The following is a 10,177-nucleotide window of genomic DNA, read 5'->3' on the forward strand; positions in this document are numbered from 1 at the left end:
AAAGAGACGTGACTGTATTTTTTTTTAAATTTATTTTTAAATTTACAAATCGAAAATATGTACGGACTATATGAAGTATTGAAATTATTTGTAATTATTACATAAACAATATCTAAAATATTTCTTAATATAGATACGTGCAAATACATAAAAATAAACCAATAATAACATTCGTTTATTCTGTTATTACTTACTTTGTAAACGTTTTTATTTTTTGAATGCGCCGTACACCTTTTTTTTACCTTTCATTACCGAAGGCCGAATCTGCAATTACTGCGAATAATACGTTCGTGTTTTTTTTTTGTCTGTTGTTATTGAAGATACGCTTTATTAACTAACTCTTTTTTTTTTCGTATTGTGCAGCACCCTTTTTTACCTTTCATTGCCGAAGGTCAAACTGATGGTATGCGCTTGTTTATCGAAGGGATAACTGCTTTGACCTTTAAAATGAATCGCCACTTCCGAGTCTCTTCGTAGAGTATCTCTTACCTCCATTACCTGCCTGCCTCTCATTTTTACACTATTAAATCCATCTACCGCTATTTAACTTTTAAGTCCACCATTTCGACGAACGGAATAACATTCTAACATCCAGATAAAATATTTATAATATTATATTTTGCAAATATTTTATTGCATTTTGCGAATGCAAATATTGTCATATTAATTTAATATTAACAATTTTATTGGGTTTTGGAAGTATTTATTACCACATAAATATTATTATTTTTAGAGAATATTTAACAAGTGAAACCTCGCATAACAAGTTAAATTCGATTCATAACTTCCGGATTTTTTACTCCTATAGTGAAATACTCATAATATGTGTATACAAGTTTTAACAATGCGAAACGTCGCTCGTTAAGCGAGTCATTTTTCTTACAATTAATTTTGCTTGTTAAGCGAAATGCTCGTTTTGAGAGATGCTTGTTAAGCGAGGTTCCACTGTAATATTAATTCATCAATAATTATTTTTTTTTAATAATTCTTATATAATGTATAAAATTGTGTTATGGTTTCAGTGACAATTTGCATGAAAACTTCTTTTCCGCTCTGTTGATTAAATTAATTACTGTATTTCACAACAATTAATTTTACGTAAGTATTTTTTCATTTGTTTATTAAATTTGATAAGAATTTTAGCAATTCAATATTAGAAAATTTCTTGGTTTTAGGAAATAGTTATAATTATTAAGGATCATTATAAAAATATAAATTTTGCTCGGTGGAATGAAACCAATTCAAAATTTTATTAGAAATTTTCGTTGTTTTATGAAATATTTATAATTATTAAGGAAAATTATACAAAAGTAATAATTCGTTATTTTTTCATTCTGCAATTAAAACAGTTTTAATTTAATATTTTAAAAAATCGTTTCTTTTAGAAATTGTTATTGAAGAGTATTAATTTATTATTTTTCTTTGTGCAATGAAAACTATTTTCAATTTAATTTTAGAAAATTCCTATAGAAAACGTTCAATTATCTCCGCAATAAAATTAGACACATTTTCATTGGTTGAAATTTAGACTGCCCAAACATAACTCTACGTATTTTCAAACACATTACGCCAAACATTCAGTCCACGTTTCTAACAATTTAAGTTTACTTTAAGATTTTTCCACGAATTAAAGCAATAGTTTATATTAAAAAAAGAATGGTTCAATTTACGCATAGAAAATTGCTGATGCTCACTTTATTTATACTGAAGGAACCACAGAAAATAGATGTTCGACTCGCTCGAAGTACACCAGATGACTGAAGAACATACATTTTTTTAACCCTTTTTTCGTTCGTATCTACCTCCATCTCAAGGTCATGTTTATTTTTTTCTTTGCACTGTTGTGACTTTAATTTTTGTTGTTTTTTTTTTCATTATGAAAACTGAACAATTTTCTCCACAGTATAATTATTGTTACTATTAAATACAACAAATTGAAATAAAGAAAGAAATATTATAAATTACAAAAATACAACTATTAAAGATCGATTATTCAGATTATGGGGTTTCTGTAATAAAAGCAGTAAATTTGATGAATATTGATAAAATATAAAAATTCTCTCACATTATAAGAAAAATAAACAGTTATTATTTACAACATTTTTATATATTTTTTTCAAAATAACTTCATTATAAATTTAACTATATATTTTCCTACGTTTTCTTTTTTATAAATAATGATGCTAAAAACGATTTCTTTATAATTAAACTAAAGTTTTCATTTATATTCCACGCACCTTCTTATAGTTTATGTAAGTTATTGTTTACATTTTTTTAAGAAAATTGTTTATTTGAATTAAGTGAAAATGACTCAATTTTTTTAATTTCTGAATAAATTCACTCATCAAATTAGAAAATAATTACATAAAAAATTCTTGCAATAATTCAGAAATGTATATGTTTAATAATGATTCATATAATATTTTACAAAAATATTTTCCTAATGATTTTTTTATTAGGTATAAAATTATATAAAAATCTTCGAATTTTAATATGTTATTCAATTGAAAAACCAATATTTTTAAATGAAACTTAACTATTTATACTTTCGTTTGTCTTTTACATCTTAAATGAAAGAATGTACAAATTACATACATTTACTAGTAAATGTATGAATTATTATATTTGTCTATATGTTTTCATACTTTTACATATATTTCATGAACTTAACGAAATGATGGTAAATATTGTTTACTGCACTTATTTATTAAATTATAAAATACTTACATTAACCAGTAAATGTACAAACAGTCTCCACCATGAATTTTCTTCTTGTTATTATAGGTAAAAATAATAAATAAAATCTTCTAACAAATAAAATTATTACTATATTACCTTTCTAAAACGATGTTAAATATTCTTAATTATTAGTATAATATACAACAATAATCTGGAACGTTCGAATGCGAATTTTTATGCTGTGTAATGTTGGTAGAATGCATGCGTAATGTTGGTAGAATGCATGCGTCGCCCACAGTCCGCCTCCGGGGCTTCGGACCATTCTTAGAGTATCTGCCCATCTGGTATTTGTAGGAAGACGCAAGATGGTCTATTCGTACCAGCCCATTATCTTCGGTATAAGAGTGAGCGAGAGGAGTAGGATTGAAAGAAAGAAAAGAAAAAAAGGTATACCACATCCGAATCCACCAAGATCGTATTTCAGTCAACGGATTTAAAAACAAATATTATTCTACCCGCGCGCAACAAATTGAGAATTATCGCAGCGCAATTATCATATAATATTTAGAATATTTCTTTTTTTATTGTCAACAAAAACGTTGATGATTGATTGATGAGGAGACATACAAGTCTCAGATTCCTAAACTGTGACTATAAATCTACACTTAAGTAGTAAAACGAGGCTTGTTATCGAAGATTTATGGTGGAAAACCCCTAATGTTTATATTACGCAAAGCGTCGAGGGTGAAAAGAAAACGATGTTACCGCTCGTATCAGTGGTGTCCTATCACTAATTATGGTCGATCGTTAAAAAGTTTCATTGCCAGATAAATTGTAGCTGATTCAAATTATATTCACATTCCGAGTCAACGTGAAAACGCTCTTGCTCGCTCTTGTATGCAGTAAAAAACACAGATTTTTTTCTACAAGTGGTTCTCAACATTTTTATATATTTAACTACAATTAATTTAATAACATCATTTTTTATTTTGAAGTTATTTACAAACAAATAGTGACTTTTATTACATTTGTTAGGTGAGTACAGAATATTCATTATTTTTTGCAGAATTATTCAATTAATTATAATTATTTTAATACATGATTTTTATGCATCATTTGTATGTTTTAATGTTTACGATTAGTCCGAAATTTAGAAATATTAGCGGAACCCGCATTATACGAGGTATTGTAATATTATATAAAATTTAGTTTTTCAAATTCAATTATTTTAACCATTTATTATATTAAAATAATTTAATAATAATTTAGATGTATATAAATAATTCACATTTTTGATAAATTTAAATTATATATATAATTAATGTTATATTATGTTATGATGAAAAGTAGTTTAAAAAATTCTAAATATTTTGTCCTACATTTAAATTTGCATTTGAATTATACAAAGTATTAATTAAAGAAACAAATAATTCAGTCCTCCATTTCCCTAAGGTGTTAAACGCAATAACAGAACGTACACTGCGTAGACTGTAGAGTAGAGGCAATAAGTGTGTATATGTATATAAATAGGCAGTGTTCGTGAAAATGCAAATTACCCAAGAGGAGTATTTTATTTTACCCGGGAAAACGTGAAAAGACCTGATCAGAATCCAAATTCGATATAAGGGGCGGAAGAACTCGCATAACGACTACTGCCAGTCTAGAATCTAGGCCTCCGCATCTTGACTTCTTATATAATTATAAAATACTCCAAATTCGATATAAAGGATGGAAGCATTTTGCATAACAACCTATGGAACAAGCTAGGTCTTTGCATCTCGATCTTTTATGTAATTATAAAATACGCACTTCTGACACAATCTGGTAAAAGCTATGTAAAATGAAATATTAAAAGCAAAGGTTATAAAGATTTTTTATTAACATCACACGATGGAAACTTAAGGTGCTGGCAAATGGTGTGATATTATCTTTGTATACTTGAGAGGAAGTCTGCTTCATCTCTAATTAGTTTCGTTTCAAAGTAACTAGTTTATATTTGATAATGTTGCATCCACACTGTACCTGTCAAATGTTATCTAATTTAACAACAGTTGAAGCTATAAATTAATTTATAGTGTCATGACAACTAAAAACATTAAAAATTCCTATCAACCCTAACATATTATAATAATTATAATTTTTAATTATGTTATATTAATTAAATTTACTATTTTCTGTTGTTAGGTAAATTTAATTCAATTTTGTCCTGTGGTCCAAATTAGGGCCAACAAAAAATGTGTAAATAAAAAATTAATTCAATTAATGTGTATTCATATTAAAGCGACATCTTTCGGTTCTAAATTTAAGTACTTTGTAAACGTACGTTTGTTTGGTTGAGAGACTCTGGTTTAATAAAAATTATTACATATATAGATCACCAGATGGCGTTTATTTTGTACTCATTTTGGTGACGTTACGACAGTTGCCTGACGTAATACACAGCCACGTGTTGATCTCGTGGAGTTTCAGAAATCTGCCACGTGGCAAATGAAAAATTTAAATGTAAACCTAAAATTTTTAGTTCCATCAATATATTTAATTATTTGTTAAATACAATTCATAAGTCGATGATAAAAAAATATGGCTTCATATCTTTTTTAAAATATTTTCATTTAATATTGGAATATTTTTAGGTAATTATCAAAAATTCTTGTAATTAAATAAGGTTTATTGATGGTTATGAGAAAATGAATATAAAATTAATGAAAACATAAATATTTATTATATAAATAAACAATTAATAAATATCATAACTAATATTATTTTATTTATTTACTAATTTTGATTGGTTCTAATTTTGGTTAACGACCAAAGTTTTTCTGTCTTATACTATTTTTTTTTTTCAATTTCCTTATTTACCACACTTTTACTTCTAACAAAATTAACTTTTTTTTTATGTCATAATCAATATAAACATTAATAAATAAACAAGTTCTTATTAATAAATCAATTCATAAAATATTGAGAATTCCAAAATAAAATCCATTTGATTTAATTACATTACATTCTTTTAATTAAATTGGATTACATAATTTTTGTCGACTTAATTAAACATTAGAAGTAAAGCAAGGATTAATTTATAATAGCACTGCATACTTGGTTGCCTAAAGATGCAATATTTGCACGCAACTGCAACTGAATTTGTGCAAATATTGCATCTCTTACGCAAAAAAACGAATAAAGTTTACATAATACAAAACGAAAACTACTGCTTTATAAATACACTTAATCAAAATTTAAAATAAACTTAAGTCGGAATGTATAATTTATTATAATGTTTTGATTAGAGTCAAGGTGCAAAAACAGATTTTCTTTGTTTCTGTCTACTGCTTTTTGTGAGACAAATTACAAGGTCATTTTTATATATTGATTTAATTTATCCTTGGGACGGATGAAAGGGTGGATAAAATTAGGGATTAATATGATTTTATTTCAAAGATTTATTTTTTTAAATTCGTATTATGAAGATCAAGGACGAAGGATAAAAAATTGTCTAACATATTAATTAGACTATTTTTTTATTGTATTTCAAGGATGAATGGAATTAGGCTGATTTAATTTCAGAATTAAAAAATCTTTATAATATGAATGATATTATACTACTTTTTATTGTCTTTATGGATTAAGTTAGGGATTAATTAGATTTTGGTTTATTTTGGTTAAATCTAAATTTAGAATTAAAAAAAAATTGTAGGATGAATGATTTTGGACTACTTTTAAGTTAATGTTAGGCATTAATTGGATTATAGTTTATTTAGGTAATTTCCTATTTTGAATTGGAAATTCAAGATCAGAGTAGGGCATGTATAATTTAGATTACGTGTTCTTTTCATTAATTAAATTGGGGGATTATGTTTTAAATAAAAGATTTGATGTTTGGATTGGAATTAGCTTTGTAGGATATAGGATGAAAATTAAAGACTTGTATTTAAATGCGCTGTGATTAAACTGTCATAAGCTGCCAAAAGAAAAATAAATAATAATATCATAAACTGTTAAAAAATAAATAATAATGTCAAAGTATAGTTTATAAGCAAATGCGAGATATGATGTATCATCTCTTCGTTACTGTTTCGACTTCTCCTCTTTCACTTTTCTTCGTTTCTTTCATTCACTCGGTTTCTTTTTACGACGTCCGTAAATTCGTGCTTTAATGTGCGCCTCGCGTGTTTTATTGCCCTTAACTCGCGGTAATTTACAAGCTAATTAATTATGATAGGGATTTTTATGCGTACCGTTCGGAAGGGCAGAGAATGCAGCGATCTGCAGCGGGGGGGTTGGCGGACAAACCACCCTTAGTTCAATACGTCGGAAGGCCACCAGATGTCGCCGTCAGCATCGACGCCCTTCTGTATGCAGCCGGAGGTATCGATTTGGGCAGATATCGCCGCCCTTCGTCCGAATTATTCGCACGCAATTCCGTTCCATCGGAATCGCCTTAATTGTCAGTTTCGGAACGGCGATGATGACGGTATATATATATTTTTGTTGAGCAGATCCCGAGATACATACAAATGCCGGATCGACAGTAAAAATCACAAGAAGCGCGCGCCTTTTTATGCCTCGTAAAAAGGCAATAAATTTAAATGGGTCGTTATAAAATAATAAAGTACTACACGGACGTAGCGATGTTTATTTATTTCGCCTTCCTTTTCGTTTGCCGTCGTTTTGATGAAACGTGTTTCTTTCTGTTTATTTATTTATTTGTTTTTACCTAGGATATGCAACCAAATTTGCTAATGACAAGGGTGGAGCGATAAATAAATAAATAAAAAAAATAGACTGTAACTCGATTATGTGCCCTTTCCTTTTTGGGCTATTTTCGTTTCGGAATCTGGGCTTAGATGAAGCGGACCCGATTGCATTCCGGCTCTGAAAGGCTTTCCATACAATTCAGGCATTCCTCGCGAGCGACGCTCGGAATTCCTGAGCTTAGGAGGCGTCGCGACGCCGCAACCTAAAGGACTGTGACCGGAGCCGATGGGTCGTTGCCGCCGTCGTCGTCATCGTCGCCGCCTCCTCCTCCTACTCTCGTCCTTCCACCACCACCAATGCATGATCTATTACAACGAACCAGCGCGACCTTTGACACCCAATTATCCCAATCAGATATCCTCCTTGCAAGCAGGAAAAAATCCTTTTGTCCGTCCGAAACGAATCATCGGCCAGATTCCAATTTCCATATCATTAAGAGGTCCTTTTATCGGGGTGGAAGGAAGGACAATAAAAAAAGATGCATGATGGCGGGGGTGCGTCGCCCTGGATCGACATCAAAGGCAGGCGATGGGCCTGAGGATGACACCGTACTTAGTAAAATAACCACAAAACGGTCATTTACACTTTTATGGCATCTTTTCGGCTGCCGCCTTCGCAACAGATTTTATCTGTTTCCCCCTCCCCCACAAATACTTATATATGTGTACGCCTCGGGCCAGACACGAGGGCGAAAGAGACAAATGCCAAAAAAAGATTGGAAATATGAAGAAAAAATGTGAAGAGCGTAGAGAGAGTAGACGCAGCAGCAATAATCATAGGATTTACGGCCCACGTTATGCAACTTCAACCGTCATAAATCACATTGACCGCACTTGAATTGCCCACAAAAGGAAGCAAAAAAATAGGCGGAGTGTCCTGGGAACGAGATGGCACGATTTTGAGGGAGATGCAAAAACTCAAATTCGGAGTGGCTTTGGTTGCCTACTTGTAAAGGACATTTTCAAAAATATACAAAATCCTTGATATAAAAGAACAAATGAATTCATAATTTAGTAGAAAATGATTTAGGACTTTGTCGTCACTGATTTATTAAAAGAAATTGAAAAAATACAAACACTATTTCTTTTTTCTTATTACAAGCAAATGTAAAGGACTTTTTCAAGAATATTCCAAATCCTTAATATAAAAAAAAATACTTGACATAAATTAATTGACAGATAAGTATCAAATAATAAAGAGAAAGTCGTCAATGATCTGTTGAAAGAAGTAGATGAAATGCAACCATTATTGTATTTTTATTTAAAAGCAACTGAAAAGGAAAGGACTTTTTCAAAATTATTCAAAATCCTTAGGAACATACTTGAAAACTAATTTATTGATTTTTTTTTTAAATTATCCTAAATCTTGTATTTATAAATAGAAGTGTAATTGAGTGGAAAATGATTATATTTTTTCGCTGATGTTAATTTTTAAAAAAATACAGTAATTAAATAAAGTATTATTATTTAAAAAAGTAAATTTGTTTGATTAGATATTTGATCACTTTCTCAAGTGTCTTTAAAGTTGTAATAAATACTTCTAATTTACATTTTAAATGTCTCCACGTTTCTTTCCATTAATGTATAGTTAAGCACGTATATAAAATTACTTAATACAATTTCCATTAAGGAAAAAAGAAATCTATAAAATTCATTTGAAATGAAAAATATTGAAGTTTTACAAAACTTTAAATGTGAAAATATAATATTCCGTGGTAAAATTACAAGAATTTCAGTTTTTTTTTAATAACAATATTTTACAAATAAAAAAGTTTGAAATTAGATTATTTTACATTTAATAATATTTTTCTATTCCAAATTTATATGATTATCAAAATAACAATAAAACAGAAAAACAACTCTTCATCTATTTCTAATTGTATAATTGACATTAATGATGATTTTAATTATTTTTAGAAAGGTCGTTTATATCAGCAAACAATTATATAATAGATGTTTAAGTAAACATGTATCAAATCTAAAAAAAACAATTTAACCACATAAAATATTAATCGTTTTAATCCAATGTAAATTCCAAAGTCCTTTATTTTTTTGTTCTATTGTTACTAAAAGTTTTATGTTATATTGTTTTTACGATTAACAAATTGTAACGCAATAAATGCATACTGTATGACTAATTCTTAAATAAACACCAAATTAACGTCGTAGAATTGATTTTATAACATGTTATACATGTTTTTAATGTGAAATCATGCTTTCACCAATTATACTTAAATATCCATGAATCAGCAACATTTTTTTTGAATATTTAACAATAAATTAGAAATAAAATATTATATCTTATATTTATTTCTCTATAGTTTATCTTATTTTATTTGCATTAAAAACTATGAATTATTTACATCGAAACAAATAAATAAAGATGTAAATAAAGGAGATAAAATCAGATCAATTCATGTTTGTTTTATTGTCCGAGATTAGTGCGTATTATTGATGTTCTAACCGAAATTCGTGAAATTATTATTCCATGTTTCCTTGAACGTTCCAGTTTAGATAACATTTGGTAAAGGGTAGAAGGGGGTTTTTCCCTACAACGAACCCCATGTACGTAATATGCGATCTACACTTAAGATATCATGGGGTTACGTTCGACCCCAAAAAAAGAGAAGAAAATCCTTCAACGTTTTGTTGCCGCCACAAAAAAAAATGTACCTTTTCAAATTTCTACCCAATCCAATGCAACCGAGATCACCGAGGTCATTTATCCATTATGTGTAACTGCA

The sequence above is a fragment of the Nicrophorus vespilloides genome, unplaced genomic scaffold, assembly GCF_001412225.1.
Source record: "Nicrophorus vespilloides isolate i.1.1-1 unplaced genomic scaffold, Nicve_v1.0, whole genome shotgun sequence".
NCBI classification, from domain to species: domain Eukaryota; kingdom Metazoa; phylum Arthropoda; class Insecta; order Coleoptera; family Silphidae; genus Nicrophorus; species Nicrophorus vespilloides.